At 41.8% G+C, this 23490-nt stretch overlaps 1 protein-coding gene across 6 annotated transcripts in view; it reads left to right on the top strand.

Annotated features, from left to right (window-relative positions):
• The window catches only part of LOC105499475 (SET binding protein 1), a 383331-nt gene that overhangs the window by 86309 nt on the left and 273532 nt on the right, over nucleotides 1-23490 (top strand). Inside the window, exon 2 of one of the 6 annotated variants that reach the window (XM_071085441.1) lies at nucleotides 1-23490. This exon is cut by the window's left edge and continues 41456 nt beyond it; it is cut by the window's right edge and continues 12703 nt beyond it. The exons of the other annotated variants lie outside the window; for them this stretch is intronic. The gene's annotated coding sequence lies outside the window, so the exon portion shown is untranslated. 6 annotated transcript variants of the gene reach the window in all.

Raw genomic sequence — 23490 nt, 5'->3', positions numbered from 1 at the left:
TGGAAATGGTATCCAGGCTACGGAATAATTATTTAGTGAATGGCAGATCTAGTTTATGTCGGCACAGATCAAATTAATCATTATTAATCATGCCCCAATGACAGTAACCTCATCCCTTGCAGAAGTGCTATTCTTTATTAAGCAGTAATAGCTGTGAGGAATGACTGCGCTCTACTCTGGTTACACTCTACTATGCCTTTCCCTATTTCTCAACAGGAGGGAGAGCAATACACATCTAAAGAGAAAAAAAAGGAAGAATTAAAAACAAACAAGCACCCATGAAGCATCTCCCTCTTCCTGCTACCTACGACAAGAGCTCAAGTTCCAGCATAAGCAAAGAAAAGGGGCTTTGCAGTATGCTGCCCCTCAAAAGGAACAGAGTAAATGATTATAATAGTAATTAGAGTTACACTTAAGGAAGTGGTGTTTATTAGCCAGCCTATAGTAGGACTAAATCCACAGGCTTCCTTGCCTAGTTCCTATGCCAGTGCTCGGATCTTCGGAATTGCAATCTCTAAGCTTTTTAAACTCACTTCTATCTGAAAGGTACTTCCCATGCTGGGGTATGTGTGTGGAATTGCTTCCAAGAACAAGATAAGTTCTTTGCCTAGGGAAAGTTGGTAAAGGAGGCTTACTGTTCAGTTTCAGTCCACATTGAAATACAGGACATTTGGAAAATAGAGCATGATACATGGTCAGGCAGTGGATATGGGGTCATGGGGCTTGTCTTCAGTTCTGATTGTGTGACCTTAGGAAAGCTCTTAACTTCTTGAAGTCTTGATTTTTCATGTCTGTAAATTGGAATGATGATATGGAACATTATTTAGCCTTAAAAAGGAAGGAAATTTGAATGCATGCTACAACATAGATGAGACTTGAGGACATTATATGAAGTGAAATGAGAAAAAAAGAACAAACACTGTACAATTCCATCTATATGAGTATCTAGAGTAGTCAAATTTATAGAGACAGAATAGAATAGTGGTTTCATGGGCTAGGTGATAGAAGGGAAGGAGGGGTTCTTCTTTTAATGTGTATAGACTTCCAGTTTTGCACAATGAAAAGAGATCTGTGGATGGATGGTGGTGATGGTTGCATGGCAATGTGAATGTACTTAATACTACCTATTATACACTTAAAAGTGGTTGAAAATGAGCCAGGCATGGTAGTGGGTGCCTGTAGTAACAGCTACTTGTGAGGCTGAGACAAGAGGATTACTTGAGCTCAAAGTTCAGGGCCAGCCAAGGCAACATAGCAAGACCCTGTCTCTGGAAAAAAAAAAAAAAGTGATTAAGATGATAAATTTTATGTTATGTGTATTTTATGCAATTTAAAAAATGTAAAATGAAATGGCAATGATCTCTAAAAACATATCTTTGAGCATTGTTCTATTATAGTCCCTCAGAGTACTGGGGAATGAAGTGATGAGATCACCGGAGGGCAATCTGTAAGACCCCATGAAGGCCTGTCCCATGGAAGGGGGAGAATTTCGTTTCATTGTCGTTTCACAGAGCAGATTTAGAAACAATGGGTAGGAGTGACAGGAAGAAAAACTTCGTATCAACTTAAGAAAATTTGTCTTTGTAAATAAAAATCTAAAAAGTCTGCCTGAGAGGAATGTGCTCCCACAGGAAGTTGTCATCTCCCTCTGCTGGGGATGTCCAAGCAAAGATGATGCGGTCATCTGCATGGCCATTGTCCTCCTTCCCAAGGTTCTACAGTCCTTTATTCCTTTCCCTTCTTACTAGTGTGAGTGTTTTTTCATTCCCCAAAATAATGGCATCCATTGGTACAAAAAAACCCCCACAATCCTGCAGCTATTAAGGACTCCACGGGTTACGTGGGAGTAAATTGAGTTATCTGGGCACAGATCAACTTATTAGAAAACTATTCTCAGAGGAGTCACCACCTGTGACTTGGGTCTTGAACTTAAAGGTTTCCAGTTCAGCAAAGGAAAGGATGTCAGCAAATTCAACTCACCAAATTGGTATTCAGCTTAGGAACTCCTTACCTCCTTAAGATGGTTATATGAAATATTTGTAAAAAAAAGATTAAATGGGTTAGTAAATTGCATTAAATGTGATATGCGTTATCAGCTTCATGTTTGTGTTTAGGGTCAACGTAGGCCACCATACCATCTGCAGCATTATAATCCTGGGGGATATGTATGCTGTTTGATATCTTGTGAAAATTATGTTATTCTTGTGTCTTTAAATGTTTGACATCATAACTTATTTACAGTGTAGATGGTAAGTGGGAATGAAATGAAATAGACATTTCATAGAGTCTTTCTTAAACAAGCCTTTGATATACTCATTTTCTCAGTGCCCAATCTTCTGCCCCAGTGTTAGCAAGCTGATAAATTGAAAGATAGTCCATTTTGAAATAGTGTCCTGAAAACTATTGGTAGGATGAAAATTGGAAGCCCATAGCATCCTTTGACTGCCTCTATCACGTTACTTGTTCTAATGGTTGGAAAATTCTGATGACTTCTCTTTCCCATAATAGACTGAGCTCCTTGGAATCAAGATTCACGTCTCTTTCACTTTGGTGTCTCTGTATAGGAGCACAGTAGGGACTTGGTAAATGAACTCTAGAATGAATGGTGAAAGCACATAAATCCTTTTATTAAAGAAGACCCACACCTGTTGTTAGTAATGTATAGTCTTGTAGAGTCTGGGCTGGTGGTCTTTAAGGGGTGATTTGGGAGGTTTTGATGCTTCAAAGTCCAATGTTGATTGCCAAGAGATTGTTAAGTGAGAGTAATCTGTTCTTCTGACCCCACTCTAACCATGCAAGCTCTGCTTTTCATTTATGTTACATATTGGGATCTCCAGTGAAGTTTTCTCTAAAAATATTTTGAAAGACACATAAACACATACACAGATACTTAAAACCTTAGTAAATGCTTTCTTGGTGTTTGTGTGTGTGTGTGGTATGTGTCTGGTATGTATGTTGTGTGTGGCAGAGCTTAGGATAAGGTGTAAATGTTTTCAGATTTCTTTATTCAGTTTAATTATTCAATTAATGTTTCTCTACTTTGGAGGAATTGGGTTGGTTACAATACAGGTTGTTCCATTAAGGATCTGTCAAGACTAGCGGAGGATTTTGTTCATATTCACCAAGAGTTTTGGTGATTACCGGGTGTTTTGTTCTTTTCCTTCTAAAAGGATTTGAGCTTCCCATTAGTGGATTTATACTGATCATTGCTTAACCATATCAGACAATGAATTACACAAGAAACCTACAGTTCCTGAATTGTTGCAAACCTCATAAAGCATATAGGGAGATCTATTTCACTAAAGACTTTGTTGTTTTGACAGTTGCCCTTGGTTGTTGAAGAAAACCTCCTGGAAACCCTCATAAGAAGACAAAGACTGCTTGCTCTGCAGTTGTTTTCCATATACCCACAGTGGGTGATAGAGTGGAAGATGGGCAGATAGACTCTTTTACCTCTGCAACAGTCCTGTGAAGAGAGCTTGACAGTGGGACCTGTGGGGTATAATACACCTGCTTGTGGTTTTTCTTCAGTGACAGAGGCAGGAGGTACACTAAAATGGCAGGGAAGAGAAGAGGGAAAAACAAGCTGAAGGGTCAGCCAACTGCTCAGAGCTGAGTCAAGGAGGCTGGAGAGGGTGCTGGGGCTTGCGTTTGGTTTGGTGGTTGGTCCGAAAAAGGAACTCTCATCTACAGTGAATTCCTTGGCTCTTGATCAGTTAGACATCAAACATCTTCCAAGTTCACCTCCTTTATTTGGTTTATTTTTAACTTTTTTTTTTATCTATTTTTGCCTTTGATTTATCCTTTTAGTCTAGAATTTTGGTATTTTTGAAGTGTCCTTGGGATATACAGTGGATTCATGTTTTCATCTATTGCACTTGGATGTTTCATGACAAACATCTCACACTATTTTTGTTTTTGTTTTCGCACTTGCCAGAGCAAAACATTTTTCAGCCTTAATTGTTCAGGAACAGCCCACAGAAGATTCAGTGTCATTCCTATAAAAGTCTTCAATTGTAGGTGATAACTATACAGATGTCAGGGAGCTCAGTAAACCCAATCTTATCAGAAAGTGTGGGAGGTATTATACACTAGAATGTGGAGTCAAATATATCCTGACAGTACAGTGGTAGCAAGAAAAGTTGCATTCGAGAAGGCATTCTTGGAATCAGAGAAGGCCTGAGAACAGAAGGTGGAGGTGTGATTCCAGACCCAGGATTGTCACCGGAAGGCAATGTAGAGAACTGTGTGGCCCTTAGAATGAGGGTTCCGAGTCATGTGAGGTTCATCATGGCCATCACAGTGGCCTGCTGCATGTTGAGCTGCCCACTCTAGACCATTGATTTCACCTTGTAGGAGGCCAATACCGTTATCTCTGATAGCCTATGTCACCCATTTTCAGCCTGCTGTTGGGGTTGCTGGCTGCACCAGAATTACCTGGGAATTTTTCATAAATACAGATTCCCAGGAGCCGCTCCAGATCTACTGATTCAGAACTTCTGAAGGTGAAACTTCAGGATCCACTAGGAGTTAGGGACAGTCTAGAGCATTCTTTGGATGGTTGGGTTGAGAGTGAGAATTCTGGGACTTCTGCAATTAAGTGTCTTTGTGAGCCCGCACAGAGGCTGGTGTGGTTTCGTGTACCTGGTCTAGATGGTGCTTGGGTGCACAGGTGGTGTCAGGTCCCGATACTGAAAGAGGACCCTCACCAGAGTTTCTGAGGGTGAAACTGTTAGGTGAGCAGCTAACATAACAAGCACAATGAGAATAGGCAGAGAGCTCATCCAAGAGACCCTGCAAAGGGGCCAGGCCCAGACCATCCAACCGGTGGTTTCTCTTTAACTGCTTTGGGCTCTGCAAAAGGGCATTTTTCATGTAAGGCCCTAAGACAGAGTTGGGATACCCACAGAACTGGACACAGGGTCAGAGACCCACAGTGAGGAGGACATGTGGATGCCATTCATCTCAGGCCTCCCTTGGGCTCAGAGGGACCACGTCATGCCTGGGAAAGAGCAGAAGGTGGAGGCAGGGTTGTGCCCTGAATTCTCATCAGCATGCAGCCCTTTCCACTCTTATCAAAATCAACGTGGGTATTTCCTGCTCACAGGCCCCTGGAGGTGCAGCAAGAACAGAGGCTGGCTGGGAAGGGAATGGAGGAGAGACTCTGTATTGTGGATTCAATATCAGCTCCATGATTTCCCCCCGCAAGGGATAAATATTGTGCTTTGCAGCTTATATGATGGAACAGACTTCCTATGTGTACGATTCCAGGAAGAGAGTTAATAAAACCTCTTGATACCTTGCCTCCCCGGCAGCATTTATTTGTCTAGCAGTGAGGCTGTGTGCTGTTCATACAGTACTGGTGTTAGGTTGACATTTGTTTTGACCTTTAAACTTTATGCTTCCTCCTTCCCGGTCCTCTCCCCCGCCCCAGCCTCCCCACCTCCTGTTGTTCCTCAGCATGTGAGTTTGATCTTCTGTGACCTGGGCTTTTCCAAAGGTTGACTCTCCTGGGTTTGGATTGGGCGGGGTGCAGGCTTTTCCTCTTTTCTTTGCTCAAGGGTCATCGTGTGACTGTAAAATTATTGTCTGGCAGCAGTGCTGGTGCCATTTCACATGTGGGGAGTGTGTAGAGTTTTGTTTTTTCTTTAAATAAGAAAAAGGAAAGAAAACACCTCGAGGACCCACATCTGCCTGGAGAGCACAGGGCTGGGCCTCCTCCTCTCCTTTGGAGTCCTGCCCTGGCCCAGCAGGGACTGGGAACTGCATCCCTGGGAATGCTGGTGCCTGTCAGGGAGAGGAACATTCTTGGCTCTGAGGCTTCTTCAGATCCTGGGGGTATTTTCATAAGAGCGTAACCCCCAGGGATAAAGGAAAATTCCACTCTTCAGCAGTGTGATGCATCTGTTCTTGGTCATCCTCCCAAGTAATTATGTGCTGTGCTTAAGCTTTGAGCTTTGCACTTGGACTAAACTGGGTTTGAATCTAGCTCCACTAGATACTACCAGATAACCTTACCCAGGTTTCTTCATGTTTCTGCACCTCGGTTTTCTCGTCTGTTTAGTGGGATTCATGGGGAACATTTTGAGAATTAAATATAGTGATCGATATAGAAATTCCCAGAATAATGCCTGGCAGAGCGTAGACCCTCAAAACATGTTGGATCTTAATATGATGATTCCTCCTTAAGCATCTTCTACCTGAAAGAATCTTTTATTCTATTCATATTTTCATAACTCAGTTGGATTTTTGGAGGTATGAACTGTGCCCTTTTGTATAGAAATGTCTAACAGAGGTAATTTGTTCTTTAAATTCCTTTTACTTTCTTGATATTCATTGAAGACCAAAGACACTTTGTTCATGTGGATCCTTGAATGGATTGTTGCTGCTGTACCTTATCTTCCTCTCCCACCTACTCCTATTGAATAAGGGTTCATAATTATCCATCTAAAACCTACAGTAACTTAAAAAAATAAATGTAGAGACCGTCCATAGAGGAAGCATAGCATATACACTAAGGTGCCCTAGACCTCTGCACTATCTGTTAGTGGGCATGCACAGTTTTGCTCTCCTGATGTTACTTGTGCTGTGAGTGATCTTCCTGTAACTGAGGGATGGCCGTGGAGGGAGGGCTTTGTGGCTTTGACACCTACCTACTAGTGGGCCTTAGTTACAGATATGGCCCCAAAGGAATCATAGCAAGCTTTGCTCACAGACAAGCACAAGGAAAGCAGGTAAAGAGGAAACCCCAGGAGACACTGCAGAGCTGACTCCAGAGAACCGTGGGGTCTGCTGGGCACCTCCCTCCCCCTTCACAGCAGAGCACTGAAGTTATGTTTTTAACACGTTTTTGCAATGTCAATAGAAACAAACTTTCTTCTTACTCCCAGAATATAGAGAAGTGATAGTGAGATATTAGAGTTCCACTGTCTAGGTGTTTATTCCCAATTGATGGAAAATAAAATCCAAACCAAAACAAACAAGTAAACAAAAACCCAGTCCAACCGCTGGGGGACTATAGAATATCTCAGGCTAGCTGAAGAGAATGTGATGAAAGTAGGTTCATACCTTAGGTTCCAAGTATTAATCTCAACGAGTCTCTCTCTCTCTCTCTCTGTATTTGTGTGTGTGTGTGTGTATGTGTGTGTGTGTGTGTGTCTTTCCTCCGCCTTTCTGAGTGTATGTCCTTTCTTGGCATGGCATGGTGAGGTAAAAGGCAGAGCTCCTAGGTGACATGTTAACATACTTCTGGTTTCCTACCACAACCACTTATAGGTGCCTGGGGACAACATGGCCATTCAATCAGATTGAAAACAAAAGTTTGAGCCAGTGGTAGATCATAGTTATTGAAGGACAATGTGAGAAAGAGGAAGGGAGGCCCAAGATTTATACACCAATTCCTCCTAGAAATTTGTTTGGTTTACTATGAGCTGAGGCTGTCACTTTGAAGTTTTTAATCTTAAAATTAGGACAGGTTTTACTGCCTCTTTTGATGTAGGCATGGATCGCAGCACAGTCAGGGGAGTCTCAGTCAGAGTGAGGGGCGAAGCCGTAGAAAATTGTTCCACCTGAGAAACACTATTGAAATATACATTTCTGACCTTGATCCTTGGAAGTACGCTTCAGGAGAAAGTATATGTGTTTCAGTGTGTGTGGGTGGGTGGGTGTGTAAGTGTGTGTGTGGGTGTGAGTGTGGGGGTGTGTGGATGTAGGAAGCTTAGATATATGCATCTTATAAAATAACTGCAAAGACATGCTGATGACCCATCTTGCATCTTTATCTCTCCTAGCATGAGCATCCTCTGATGGATCACTGTTATAGGTGGTGATCACAAGTAGGACGTGGAGAGGAGACTGGCAGGAGTTGTCATGTAGAATGTGACTTGGCAGTAGATGATTTGTGGATAGGGTGCAAACACATGGGATTATGAAAACTCAGAGTTGGAGGACACTTGGGAGTCATCTAATCTAACTCTTCTACAGACGCTCTGGAAAATATTCGTCAACCTCAGCTTGAAAATAGTTATACAGTCTGGAAGGGTCCTGGCCAGGATTTGAACCTGGGTCACCTGATCCCAGAGCACATACTCTTGACCCTCATCAAGACAAATGACTGTAGCCTCTCAATTTGAGTGAGTTACAGGTCTCTAGGAGTTTAACAATAGATTCCTGAGATTCTATGATTTTACTTGGCGTTTTTTTTTTTTTTCTTTTTCTTTTTCCTGAGTCAGATCACTTCAAATTTGATATAATGCTTTGGAGCGAGGCTAATGGAAAGGTTCCTAGAGGTAAATTTAGAATTTTTTTTAACTTTCTTGAAAATGCTGATGAAAACTATGAAAATGCTGATACCTTCAAATCAGTGCACCTTGCGTTGCTGCTAAAGGTCTCACCAGAAATCAAAACCTTTAGCCTGTGCCCTGGATCCTTTTTTCTTTAAATTGCTATTGGGGATATAGTTTCATGGCTCACTGATTCAAAATATTTTTTGGTCAATTACTTTATAGAGGCTCTGTGCAAGGTCCTACACTGACAAAGTTGAATAAGACGTTCTCCTTGTCCTCAAGGTATTCACCATCTTCTGGGAGAGACAGATAACTCAGTCAACATGGATATTTCTCTGTGATACCTGCAGTTAGCAGGATGTAGAAGATGCTACAGTAATATAGCCTGGGAAGGCAGGAAAGTTTCCAGGGAAGTAACATAAGGTTTATGAAGTCTAGAATCTTTTCTCTTTCTCACTGAGTGCCTGTAAGAATTCAGTACTTGAGTTCTGGCTACTTTTTTTTTTTTTTTTTCCCTGCCATCACTTCCTCCATAGCGTTGTTTTCAACAGCTGAATAAAATATAGTTTTGTCTACCTTACTTTCTAATTTGCTTTTTTCTATAGTTTATTGTTTTACCACTTAATTCCTTCACTCAATTCAAGTGATTAGGATGGAGCATACTTTTCATGTTTAGGTCAGTTTAGGAATTTCCAAGTGTAGACAGCACCATTTTTTTTTTTTTTTAATTGTCCAAGACTAAAAAACAGTGAGTCTTACAGACTGGATTTAGAATAACAAGATTAAAGACTACCTGAGCTGGAAGGGACCTTAAAGGCCGTCTCACTCATTGCCTACATAGATCATAGATACATGATGGATCTGTGTTCCAGAGAAGAAGATCCCTGCTCAAGCCACTTTCTTTGCACTTTGATCTCTACATAAACTGTACAAATGGGATCACGTTTTCTTTTCTGAATGGCCCTATCCTGCCTCTATCCCTTAATTGCCCTTCAATATTCAATGAACAGAGCCATTTTAGTGTAGTTGTAATTGACTTGTATTTCTCTTTCATCTCCTGTGAAATCCGGAGGTGTGGCTATCTGTGTGTAGCTGCCCTGGCAGGTGAGAGGGAGGGTATATGAACAGGTACCCATCCTGAAAGTACTGTGGACAGGCGGTTGAGGCCTGGATGTCAAGCAAGAAGCACTTTTCTTTAGGATATTTTCTTCCCCCCACCTTCTTCTAGGGTTCCACTAGGCACCCAACCCCTAGGGCTCATATTTAACTGTTCCTGATTGACATCAGGCTATAGAGCCCTCTCTTTGCTCCATAGCACAGCCCATGTTTTCCATATGGGTGACGATTTAAACCCAGGCTAGATTGTTTTTTTTTTTTTTCTAAAAGGCCAAAGAAAATTTGATTTCAAAACCAGACAGAATCTTCTCTCATTTCATTTAGTGACACCGTGAGGTGGAACTGTCAGGATAAGACTCCATCTAGCAAGTTAGAAACTCCCCAAAAGCAAAGGCACAGGAAATTTCATGGTAAATATTTAAGCTCCTGGGCTCCAGGGCAATTGGAAAGTGTGTGTTAAGAAGCTTTCCTCTTTCCCTCTAATTCCCCGTATTCATCACTTGAGCTGTGCCATTTGGGCTTATCCTTTATGGCTAAAGAAGTCTTGCCTTTTAATCTTTTAGCCAGAAAAAAAAAGTAAAGAAATATAAAACACCTTAAATAATAATGCCCCAGGGAGATAATATCCTGGGAAATTTAGGGCTTACGTGTTCCTGTGGAGCACACATGTGTTCACAGATGCCCATCTCTGATGCTGATCAGTTTAATAGAGGTTAATACTTTGTGTAGGATCAGCAGGGCTTGAGGTCTTGTCCTGGGCATTCTGCTCCTGCTTTGTCTCTGTGTGACTCAGTTTCCACACTGGGAGAATAGGGAGAAGAGTTTTCCTTTAGGCTACCTCCCAGGAGGTGGAGAGGATCAACTGAGATGAGGAAGGCAGAGATGCTTTAGAGGCCAACATGTGGACAATAAAGTAAGGTAGGCCAGGTATGGTGGCTCATGCCTGTAACCCCAGCATTTTGGGAGGCCGAGACAGGAGGATCACTTGAAGCCAGGAGTTTGAGACCAACCTGCACAATGTAGTGAAACCCCCGTGTCTACAAATAATTAAAAAATAAGCTGGGCATGGGTGGTGCATATCTGTGGTCCCACCTACTCGGGAGGCTGAGCCAGGAGGATCCCTTGAGCCCAGGAATTTAAATCCAGCCTGGGCAACACAACATAACTCCATCTCAAAAAAGTAAAAGTTAAATTACTTGGCCACTATCCCACCATTCTAAGTGGCAGAACTGGGTTATACACTCAACTCAGTCTCTCTCTGAAACTCAGAGTCACTCCCTAACACTTAGTAATCTCTCCATCAGCATTAACTGTTAGGTTGTGGCTGTGATTTTGTCACAGTTATGCATGCTCCTGTGTGGACCTGACTGGTTCCGGGTCCTGCATCATTTCGCATGTGTCCTGGGGCTGCCATCCCCTCATCTGGTGGATAGAGTTGCACCTGTATGTCTCTGGCTGTTCCACTCACCACTTCAGAGCAGACATCACCACCCTTTCCCCAGGCTTCTATGCAGGCAAACTGAGGACACAGGAGGTTCCTGGACACCCGTCAAGGAGGAAGGCAGGGATGCATGTTGCTCTGGGCTCCGTATCAGTTCATATTTGGCACTGCCTCTGTAGTCTGATAAAAACAGGCCAAAAGAGGAAATCCAAATTCAAAATCTGACTTTCACACAACTTCTGACAAGCTGAAATAGGCCCATTTTGGGGCCAATGATAAAAGTCTGATTTCTCAAGCACTTTATTTGTCTATTGGATCAGAATGGCACTGATTAGTACTTTCTGTGCAGAAGCAGAGACGGGGAGCTGCCTTCCCATTTCTGAACCCGACTGTTCTATTTACAATCTCTAAGCAAATTTCTGGAATTTCACTGACAGATTCCCTGGGGCATGAAAATCAAGCTTCTTGTGTGTGTGGATGGGCTGCAGGATGGGCTGGCGTCTTCTCTAAAGCGTCTTTATCTGCCCGGACCCCCTCCCTCTCTTCTCCCTGAAAGAGAACTCCCTGAGTTCTCCCAACTCAGTGCCAAGACTTGAGTTGTTTCATTTGGCTCAAGTCTGGAGGCATTGATACCGAGCTGGCCTTGTATGAAACCCACTTGCTGGTCCTCTTCGTCTGAGAGTCAAAAATGTAAGACTCTCTGGAGTAGAGACAGTCCCTCCCTGCCATTCTCCTCTCATTCTCAGCCTAGGGGGGGCCTATTCTCAAAAACCTGGAACTAGAGGAGGGTCACCTAATCACTCACCATTTTTTTCTCCGAGTTTTATTCAGGGTATTTTGTAAACTTGGACTTAGTGTTAAATTCATTAAAAGCTTTATCAGTGAGGCTTTGATGTCACTTGCATAATATTTTCATAAAGAACTCTCAGGTACCAAATCCTACATATTGTTTATTTTTATCATCTGATTTTCTTTATCTCATTATGGTTTTTACTAAGAAAACAAACAAACTAACAAAAAGCCTCTGTTCTACCTTTACTGGGGTCAAAATGTAATTTTCTTAAGTTGGCCAATTCAGTAGTAAGGCACTAGACTTTTCCATTAAGTGACTTATTTCCTAGTACTCTCCAAAGATTCTACTTCAGTGTTTGGCCCCTTCCTTTTTTCCCTCTGTTCCTGTCTCTTTCAGCCTAGCTCAGAGGAGGAGTGAGGAGCCTGTGGAGGGCTTCCATGGAGTGGGGAATTATGGAACTTGTCATTTTAGCCCAAGGGCTGGGGCAGACCGGGGATCTCTCCCCTTCAGCCCCTGCAGGAAACTGCCTGCCAAGGTCTATTTACTCAGCCCCAGAGCATTTAATCCTGCGCAGTGTGGGGTGGTGTCACTGGGTCAGAGCCTGCGAGCTGAGCAGCCGGGTGGAAGGAGAAGGATGAATGGCTGGTTAAAGCCTGAGGTGTTGGGTGGTCACTGAGCAATGGTTGGAGCAGCCTCTGGCCACCGCCGTGTGTTGATTTTGTAGTGAGATCATTACCTTTCCTGGGTTGTTAAATGCAGTTTAATCTTCCTTAAGACAGGACTGGACAATGTTGCTTTTGTAACTTCAGAGAGTCACTAGATAGGTTAGAGGAGGCTGGGTTTCCAGATTTCCACCAGGAGAAAATCACAGCCTTGTCAGAGAGGCAGGGTATATGTGATGCTTCTGTTCTCTTCTCATGTACACTGTATCATCATCTTTGGAGCCTTGCACTTGGTGGGGGTATTGGAAGGCTGAGGACCATGTATTGAGCCCCCACAAAGTGCTTAGAGCTAGAGAATACTCGCCTCTGATAGAGCATAGTACTCTCCCCAAACCAGGAGTAGAGGTTTTAGGAGCGCAAGAAACACATGTCATGCAGTACAGATGTCAAAATATATAAACTGCCTCAGCATGTATGAGTTTCCTTTTGTGGCTAGGGCGAGTCTTGCAGTTTCTTTTTCTTTTATAACTATAATGGCCTGTCGGTGGTTGCACTGGGAACAAGCAGTTGGCAGGAGAGGATGAGGAAGAGAGAAAGGGACAGCGAGAGGGAAAAAGAGAGGAGAGGGAGAGAGAAAGGTGGCTTACCTAGGCTGCCTCTAGCTAGCTCTCGAAGACTTTGTGCAAAGGCAGACCTTGAGAAAACTCTGACACACTTGGAGTCCGCTTGTGAGCTGATCCGCCCTCTGTAAGGGGAGGCTCCTTAATCGTCTTCCTTTTCTAGCTTCTTATCCCTCTACTCTGCTGCATCAATCTCAGCAGTCACATTTCCCTCCTGCCTACTGCCTTCTGTTTTCCTCTGTGGTTGTGTTTTCTTCCCTTGTCTTACTAGTCTAATAAAGTTTAAATTGCAGCCCCACACACACATACACACACACATGCACGCGCGCACACACGCATACTCCGCACTTTCCCGCCAACACTTTGGGACTACTTAAGAGAGTTCCCTCCTTGTTTGGGAGTGGGAACTCACAGCTTGCCTGCTCCCAGCACAACCTGTGCCCAACTGTGCAGTCATCTGGGTGTTCAGAGACAAGAAACAGACAAGCCCTGCTCCTCCAACTCTTGCAAGGAGGCATGTGTTGTAGGAGACTCTCCTGTGCCCCAAATCCCCAAGGTTCCAGAGACCAGCCTCTCTTCCCCTGCCTTTTCCTAATATTTTACAAATGAAGGAAGCATACAGCTGGGCTTTGAGGAGCCCTGAGTCCTGATTCCTCTTCCTGAGCCTGCCCCTCTGAATAACAAAGTTCTCATTTTGGAGCTATCGTTTCTGTATCTCTTTCATCCCTTGGGTACCTAAGATTTTAATTTACCTGAGCCACTTTTTAGGACAATGAATCTTAAATATTTGTTTCCATCAATGGTCAGCTTTTCCTTACTTTAGGACATGCTCATTTGTTCTTGAATTCCAGAACTCAAGACAGATCAAGTTCATGCTGGAACTTTTTCATCCCAGTCATGGTTTTGTGGGGCATTCCCCATTTGAGATGCCCATAGACACACCTTCATACATTCATTTATCCAGGCAATCAACGAATGTTTTTGGAAAACTGGCTGATTGCCAAGCTCTGTACTAGACCCCGGCCTTACAGGGAACAAAGCAAAAACAATAGTTGCCCTCACAGTGATGGTCTACTGAGGAATAGAGACCTTAACAAGGCAGTATAATAAAGCTGTTGAATGTAAGGCAGAGGAACCAGCATACTATGGCAGCACACAGAAGGGCTGTCACTTGATATTGGGGGTCATGGAGCTCCCTAAAGATGTGGTGTCCAAGCTCAGAGCTGAAGAATGACGATGAGTCAGCTAGGTGAGCAGAAGTTAGAACAGAGTGATGAGAAATCCAGCTGGCGGGGGAAAGAGTTCAGAGAAGGGGAACAGCTTGTTCAAATGACTCTAAGGCAAGGGTAAATCCAGTGCTTTGGGGAAACTGACAAGGACCAATATGTCAGGCCGGGTGCAAGCAAGGGGAGTAGGCAGCCCGGACTGGCGAGGCAGATAGGAACAGGATACAGGGTATGAAGGAGTGCATGTTAGATAGGGGTTTTCCCAACCCTCTGAGGAACTCTGGAATTTATCCTATGAACAATGGAAAATCATTGAAGAATTTAAGTGAGGGAATCAAATGACCTTTGTCATTCCTTAGAAGGATTGTTCTGGCTGCTGTGCAGAGAATGGATTGTAGGCCATTGAGGGTGGCTATGCAAGGATATGCTCATTTAACTAAAATTCTTAGAGACAGGGAAGATTTCACACCTGGTGTTCTGATTGGCATAACTCGCACCATGATATTTTTAAATGTAACCTCATCACCAAAGCAATAGTATAAAGCGGTTGTGCTTCTTTGCACCTCTCTCTCTCTCTCTGCCACCTCTCTGTCTCTCTGTCTCTCTCTCTCTCTCTCTCTCTCTCTCTCTCAGGGAGAGGTCTACATCATTTTCATTTATGCATCCCTGTTGCCTAACACAGTTCCAGGCATAAAAGATGCCTAATCCATATTTGAGGAATGAATGAATGATGAAATGTGTAATCTCTCATAGATTCCCCTCTTGAAAGAATTTTCCCAGTAAAGTTTCCCTAGATTTTGAACCCATGTGTTAGAGAGGATGGTACCACAATGCAAAAATCTGGACTAGGAGCCTGGGTTCTCTTCCCATGTCTGCCCTTGAGAAGCTGAGCAAATGGAGCCAAGCTGCAGTTTCTTGATACCTTGTTACTTCAAGTGTAAAATGAAGGAGTCAGGCTGGAGAAAGCCTCTTAATCACTGGTTTTTGTGATTCTATGACATAAGGGACTGTAATACTGTAATACTGTAATACTGTTTAAATTAAACACAACTCTCACTATTTGCAACCCTCAGTGTTTTGAGTTTGTTAGAAAATGTCCTTTGCTAGAGGGATGTCAGAAAACCAGGCCTACTTTATCTTGGGTGTTACATTATTCCCTTCTGGTCTGGGGATTAGGGAAAATGAAGTAGCTGTTATGAATGCATAACGACCTCAACCAGAGCATCAGAAGCCACTTAGAGGCACACCGCTTCCAGCAGGGCATGGGTAGAAAAAAGGGATTCCACTATAAAGAGAGATATTTGTAGATTTGTTTTCTTCTTTCTCCACGTTAAGGAGAGAGAAAGGGAATGAAAGGAAAAACAAAACCTGAACTTTCACACCCTGATAAGAATTTCCTGGTATTTACATGTAAAATAAACTTTTTTTTTCCCCAAAAAGAAATATATTTTTTGCTACGTGGCCAACATGACTGGTTTTGGGGAAAAATATAGTCTTTTAGTTCTAATATGTAGATTAGACAGAACAAAAAAGCTCACAACTTTCTTCTTAAAGTATTTATTTGCCTCGTAGAGGAAGGAAAGAAAAGCCAGGAGGAAAGACGAAGAAAGCCCTGTCAAGAGTGCTCCAGCAAGTGAAGTTTCCTGGCTGTATGGAAATCATCTAGGTGGGGTCTGCTGGGACTCCAGAGCGGGGCTCCTCTCTTTAAAAAACCTGGGATGGTTCTAATGGAGAGAACTAGATAATCTTTCAGGCTAACCTCGGTCAACCCACAGAGATTGATAGAAGCCCATTATCTGCTTTTCCAGGAATCCTGGGGGTTGCAAACATGTCTAGGTCAGTCTGGAACTTCCCCCAGCTTGTATTTGAGGTGGGCATACACCGCTCACTGGTCAGGGAATAGGAACGGGCAAAGGAAGATAGCATGCCGGGGCGATCTTGTTCTTGTGATAATTGTGTCTTACCACTGGGAAGCCCTTATAGTATTTATATCCATGACCCCATTTTTTTAAAAATTAATTTTTGTGGGTACATAGCAGTTGTGTATATTTATCATCACTAGATCCTGACTGGAAGAGGCTTAGTAAACTTCAGGGATCACTGAAGTGAAATCTGAATATCTAGATTTCTGGGAGTTTGGACTAGACACATAACCACAGAAAGATTTATTTTCTCCTATATAAATTTGCTTTTCTTATCCCTGTTCTCACTTTTCCCAAGGTTATTAAAGGTATCAAATAAACTAACGGATTTGAAATTGCTCCAAGAACTCAAGGATATCAACATTTATGAGATATCCTGCATGTTTTGGGGGACAGATAAGAAGTGCCCTGCACATTTTGGGATTGAAAACATACTGTGGTAGCGGAACGGTTAGAGACTTGCTCAAAGTGCCACAGCTTGCCTTTAGCAGAATCTTTCTCGTGGATCTTTATCCAGGAGGTATTTCCATTATAATCTGCGGTTGCTTCTTCCACTGCAGGAAATCAGAAGAAAAGGAAGGAAATCAATGAGAAGTATATTCATGAGGCAAATTTCATAAATCATCAAGTGTCCATAGAGCTCCTTAGATGCAATTTCTTTAACTCACAAAATAGAAGGATACCCCAAGGCTTATCCAAGGTAATGGTAATTGTGCAACATGGTAGAATGCTGGCAGTAGTGCAGAGTCAAAGACCTAAACAGAACCTGTGCACAAAAACAAATGACAAGGGTAATGATATTTGTTTTGTGCTTTACAGTTTCCACAGATTTTCGTGTATATCAGCATATTTGATCCTTTCAGCAATCCTATAATATAAGGATGGAAGGAGTTTTTATTATCCTTAAATTTTAAATGCAGAACATGAGGCCTGGAGAGTTAACATGACTTGTCCAAGGTTGAAAAACCTGTAAGAGGTGAGTCTAGAGTCAGGCCTGGATGTTGAGACTTCAAATTCTTATCTCCATGGTGCTGACACTAATTCTTTATATTAAGCCTTGGGCAAATGGTTCATTATGCCTATATTGCAAATTTCTTGTAGTGAAATAAGTCATCTCAAGAAAAGTGGGAAGCCTTGCTTCCAAGCAGCTAATGTAGAAGGCCACCCTCACCTGATAGGCTGGGTCCTGGAAGGTCACTGACAGGGACTTGGGTAAGTTAGTGCCTTTGTCCTCCGATCGGGAAGATGAACGGGTTAGACAATTCTCTTTTGCACTAAAAATTATGTTTTGAGATACATGGATGAAAGATGTTCTAATTGTGGGCTTTCCTAAAGATACAGTGCAGAAAACAGGAGTTCTTTCGTGTAACATGAGCAGGTTCTATTAATTCATTTTACTTTGTGGACTGCTTCACCTTACTTTTAAGGACGTCCCCGTCTTTTTTCATTCATTCTTATAACATTCTTTAGCAAGGTTGGACAAAGCATTTTTTTTCTTTCTTTACTTCCTGTGGCTATTCTTGCCTTTCTGTTCTTTAGACAAGCCTAGCCCAGTGCCTCCTCAAGGTGTCTGCACTTGCTATGATCTGTTCTCTGCCTTCACATGACCTGCCCCTTCTTGTCACTTAGGTTTGGATCACATGTCACTTCGTCAGAGGGCCTTTGCAGATTCTTGCAGTTAAGGTCCCCAGGCCATGTCATTTTCTATCACACTGACCTGTTTTATTTCCTTAATATAATTTTTCATCATCTTAATTGTGAATATTATTGATTTGTTTATGTTATCGTGGTCTGTCTCTCCTGCTGGAAGTTAAGCTCCAATAGAGCTATTTTTCTTGCTCTACATTGTACACCAAACACCCAGAAGAGTGCTTTGCACATAGTAGGAGGTTAATACATGTTGACTGAAATAAACATCTTATGAGAAATTTGACAGCTTGCTCAAGGTTACATAGTCAATGAAGGACTGAACTAGGGCCAGAATTCAGTCTCTCAACTCTTAGTTTATTGTTCCTTTCACTTGATATGATGCTGCCAAAATGTATATGTATTTATACATGGGAGTTCCTGATGATTACTGATAAAATTTGGAGTGATTGTGAGACATTTATGTGAAACTGAATGCATTTATTAAGGGAAATAAGGAACTCCCCAAGGCTCACACTATTCAGCTTGTGATAACAGAATTTATAATCTATGTACTTTGTATATTGGGCATCAATCATCCTATATTTGTTTAACTCATTCTTAAAGGGAGCTTATTTTAGGAGCATTTTCAATATTTTGTATTGATGATGCTTGGATTTTAACAAATAAACACATCATGTACACACACTCGGGAGAGAGTATAAACAGTGACAGGTGACAGGCAAGTTAGATTCTTGGTCAAACTGCAGATGTTTTCTCTCTGACAGAGGCTGAAAGGGTTTTATGGGTGAAACTGTTGAGCATGTGAAGTTGCCAGGGGACATGGGTATTCCTTCTAAGTTCAGCCCCAGAAGTTGCATTGCAGGTATTTTCTAGATGGCCTACTTTCTCTCAATTACCAGTCATGAATCTCTCAGTTATTGGGACTTTTAGGGTGATGAAGTAGTGGATGTCACCTAGATTACCTCTTAATTGTATAGTTTTTCTTTTTTTTTATTCTTGTGTGAAACAAATTGCCTTTCATTTGCTCTATGTTTTCTCTTTTGAGCATTAAGGAAATTTTCTCTGGATACAAATGTTTGAGTGCTGGTGAAGAAGACTATGTTTATTGATTTTTCCAGTCCCTAGACTTGTCAGCCCTCATCTCCCCATTAGAGAACAAGTGTTATTAATCTGTCATTTTAAGACCATTGTTCCTTCTCCTTGCTGATTTTAGCTTTGGTTCTTCCCCTTCGTTATCTCTTGATTGAGACACAACATGCTCAACGGCACATGGCGTTTCGGGTTAGGGCTAAGGATGATTTTGTAAAAGCACTGGCTTCTCTCTTATGTGTTGCCACTTTGCGATTTTGCCGATGGGACCTGCTCAGACCTGAACGGATGGTATCACTGCCTTATAAGTACATTTTAGTAACCCCCCCACCATAAATCAAAGTATTATCTTGTGCAAAAAAGCTCTAATTCGACTTTTTCATTTTTCTCACTCTGTCACCCAAGAATTTCCTGCTGTTCCCCTCTGTTTTTACATATGACCTTCTCTGTTTCATGGGGTGCTTCTTCCTCTAGTTCATTTTTATCAATCTCAGTATTGATTTTTCAGAAAGGCCATTGATGACACTAGCAGAGATATGTCCATTTCTCCCACCTTTTATTGCTGGCCTCTAAGTCAACTTCCTGTCTATGACAGAGCATCTCCTTTTCCCTTGGAAATGCAATATTTTAGTTATTTATGGCTGATACCTTTTCTAAAGTTTTTGAAAGCTACAGCGTTGACATTCTAGATTTTTTCCTGTGTACATGCTTATTGATTTGTATAAAGAACACACCCCGCCCCCCAGGCTTTTTGGTTTAATATTGACAACAGCCCAGATTTAGACCTAAGCTCTAGCACATATAGAAATGCAAATATGTGATTCGAGAGGTCTTTGATTTTTTTTCCCCAAGAATTACATCTTTTCTATATCACCTAATTATGGCACTACTGTGTACTTGTTGTGTAGTCATAAGCAGAAGTCACTGGCCAAAGCAAAGATGCAGATATGTTGTATGGAACTTGGAGGTTTTACTTTTGGATAAATATGCCTTCTTGGTAAAGACCAAGGGTAACAGGGAAGGGAAAGATCCCGTGTAGGACTATGGGGAGGGGAGAATGCATTTGAAGCTCTCTCTAAGACAACATCAGCTCCTTTGGTCAAAGAGCAACTGCCCCTGACAGAAAGAAACATTTTTGGGTATTGGTTAAACATTCCCTGAATATTTGGAGTTTGCTTTTTTCTCTCCTCCTCCAAGAACAAGTTTTAGTGGCCTGGGTTTAGAGAGCCACATGGGACCTAAGGAGGGAGGGGCTGTATTGACTTTCACTTGATTTACTCAAGCAATTGAGTTTGTCAGGGGAAATGTGATCGTCTCCATCAGCTGTCATGCTGAGGTTGCTCCTATCAGGCTGTCAGTAGCTTTCGCTTTCTGATCTTTCTCTCAAATTTGCTGTCTATTTGAAGAGGAGACGAAAGATGCTTTGGGTATCAAGAAGGGAGAACATTTTGAGCAGTTACCTGGGAATCCATTTACAGACTTTGATGCCCTGTCAGTTTAATTCTGATGGTGTGTAGTAACATAGAAGGGACAATAATGCTTTCAAAGGTAATTTAGATTTCTCTCTTTAGGAATAATTTTATTTATGAGGAGCTGAGCATGAGTGGAACTAGGATGAGAAAGGGTGCCGATGTGTAGGCAGGCTTCTTTCCTTGTTTATGGTGATATAGCTTAATTCAATATCACACAGTAGCAGTAATTGAAAGGATATTTCATTTATATAGCATCTGTCAGCCTGAAGTACTTTCAGAGTCTTCACAAACAGGAACTGCTTTCCTTCTCAGAAAAAAATGCTGCTAAGTTGAAGATGGAACTGAGGCAGGCTCCAGGAACCCCAACTAAATACAAAACTGAATGAACTGTTGTGGCAGAAAAAAATGGGAGCAGGCACTCTTCATTTTATGAGATAGATGAATTACTGAAAAAAAATACATAGACATGGAGTTTCTTGGGGAAGTCAATTGAAAACAAAATCCCAGTACTGTAGTAGTTGGTCATTTAAAAGAAAATTGTTCTCTAAGGAGAAAAAGGAAATAAGAAACAAAAGACTTCATGTAACACAAATAAAGACCTTCTGATTTGTTTAGTTTTCTTTATTTGGACTTGTATACATTAGTTTATTGGAGTTTTGTTTTGTTTTGTTTTTCACAACAGGAGTAGAGCTATGCTTTAGAGATCAAAGATAAATTGTGGCCCCCGAGGGTAATGTCCCAGAAGATGTTAGGTCGAAAAATTTCTCAAGTGATTGAAAGACATTCATCCTCAGAGTGTAGAATCTTAGTTTCCACTGGCTCCTGGGAAAAGCCATTCTGCCCACTTCTCTTGGGCAGATAGGAGGGAAGGCTGCCTCCTTTCTGAACTGCTTCCTGAACTCCTCCAGCAGCAGGAGGCAGAGGTAGAGAGGGAATGTATATTTGGGGGGGCTTGTCCAATGACTTCAGGAGACAGGATATCACTTCTGACACATTTGCAAATTAATATGTCACCTGACAGCAGCTGGCTTGTTCCCTGTTGAATCTTTAATTTATGCACAACCTCCTAAGCTTTGTCTCTGTGTTTTTTCTTGATGGGGACCCTGTGGAAGGTTCTCATTGTGTTAACTTTAGATGGCTGAGGACATTAGCAGAGTGAAGAGAATAGGTGCCTGAAAGCCTGGCCTTGCTCATATAGTATTCTGTGGAGGCTCAAGACCTTATCTTTGCAGTATTTCCACTCACTTATGTTGTTTATTCTGCTAGAAACACTCCTAAGAAGGGAGCAGAATTGTTTATGGAAAGGCAAGCACGGAGTACTGTTTTAGTACTGTTTTAATTAGTAAAACTATCAGTCATGAAAGTGATCATTTAAATGTAAGAACAACTCCCCACTCAGAGAAACTGATTTTTTTTCCTTTTTAATTTTTTTTTTTTTTTTTTTTTTTGGAGACAGGATCTTACTCTGTTGCCGAGGCTAGAGTGAACTGGCATGATCACTGCTTACTGCAGCCTCGATCTCCTCGGCTCAGGTCATCCTCCCATATTAGCCCCTTGAGTAGCTTAGCTGGGGCTACAAGCGCACACCACTACTCCTGGCTAATTTTCTGATTTTTTATAGAGACAGGGTTTTAACATGTTGTCCAAGTTGGTCTTGAATCCCTGGGCTCAAGTAATCCACCCACCTTGACCTCCCAAAGTGTGGGGATTACAAGTGTGAGCCACCGTACCCGGCTTCCTCATGTTTTAAAACATGATTTAAAATGTCTTATTTCTTTTAGATCTAATGGACTCTTTGACAAATTTCATTTTAGTGACAGTGGATAAGAGGAGAAAAGGATCATGCAGAAGAAAACATGAGATTTGACCCTTTACCAAAATAGCTTTGTGACCTGAGATTAACCATTTAACTTCTCCAGTTCTCAACTTTTCCCTCTGTAAAATGAAAGACAAAATGGTTGTTGGTGTACTTTCTAGCTCAACATCTCTAAGGTTCTAAACTTTAAAGTTGCATAAAATTGATTTATTGAAATAAATCCCTGTGTTTCAGCAAGTACAAACATGCCCTCTCGAATCTGACTTCGTTCAGTTTATTGAAGAATATAGAAAAAAATAGAGGACAGGATCTAAGTGATCATCCAGGCAGTACATGGAGGATCACTCAGTAGAATTTATTTCCAGGCCATGTCCATTTAACTTAAATACTATTGAAATTTATATTCCTATTTGGGTGGCAGTCCATCACCTCCCTACTCTTTCGCTCCCGTTTTACTCTGCTTCTCTTCTTAAAAAACAAACAGTAAAAGATTTTATTTTCTGATGATTTTTTCTGTCGTTATCTATGAACGGAGAAGGGAGTAGGATGGATATTGTGCTTTTAGTAAACGGAGTCTGTCCCAACCTGTGTGCATAGTAAACTCACTCCTCCCACATTCCTGAAATTTAGCAAAACCAACCATGACACGCCTGGTTTATGTTAGTTTTATTTCAGAAAGTACTTTTCCACACTGATTCCTCCCGATAAGGCCTGCCCGGGGCTGCTTTGCTGGCCCCAGGAGATTCAGAAGTCATTGTGTGACAAGCTGTGTGATCCAATTCACTGGACAAACCCAGGAATGATGTCATTTACCCAGATCTATTCTTTAAACCAAATCCCCACCCATCATAAGATTTTTCTCACTTCTCGTTTGAATCCTGGTAGCTGCTGCACAGATTACAGTTCTGTGATCCCTGCAGGAAGAACAGGCTGTGTTTTATGTGGAAAAAATAGCCACATGCCCCACTGTCAGTTTTTCTTGTGATTACTTTTGCTCCAGAAAGGAGAATTTGGATACATTTGGCTCAACTTAAAAAAATAACAAAACAACAATTAAAAAAATATATATATCTCAACCAAATCAAACTGTTTGTCAATAAGTATTATTCAGTTTTTTCCTCTGCTGGGCACCTTGAAAAATAAAAGGCAACTCTAAGATACTGCTTCCAATGTATTAGCACCACATGGACTCCTGTTTACAAAGATTTTGTTGCCTGAGCAAAAGGTATTTATTAGACAATCATACATTAATTTTCTCATGAGCTAAAACCAGCCAGACCTTCTGATCCATGATAGCTAGTGTCGTCACACTGAGGTGCTGCAAACCCTCACAAGCTGAGAACCTTATTCTTTTCGTTAACATGGGCAGCCTCATCCCTAGAAAATGTAAAACTTCAC

Source organism: Macaca nemestrina, chromosome 19 (genome assembly GCF_043159975.1).
Source record: "Macaca nemestrina isolate mMacNem1 chromosome 19, mMacNem.hap1, whole genome shotgun sequence".
NCBI lineage: Eukaryota > Metazoa > Chordata > Mammalia > Primates > Cercopithecidae > Macaca > Macaca nemestrina.
The sequence above is the reverse complement of the archived record's forward strand: the minus strand, read 5'-3'. Positions and strand labels throughout refer to the sequence as shown.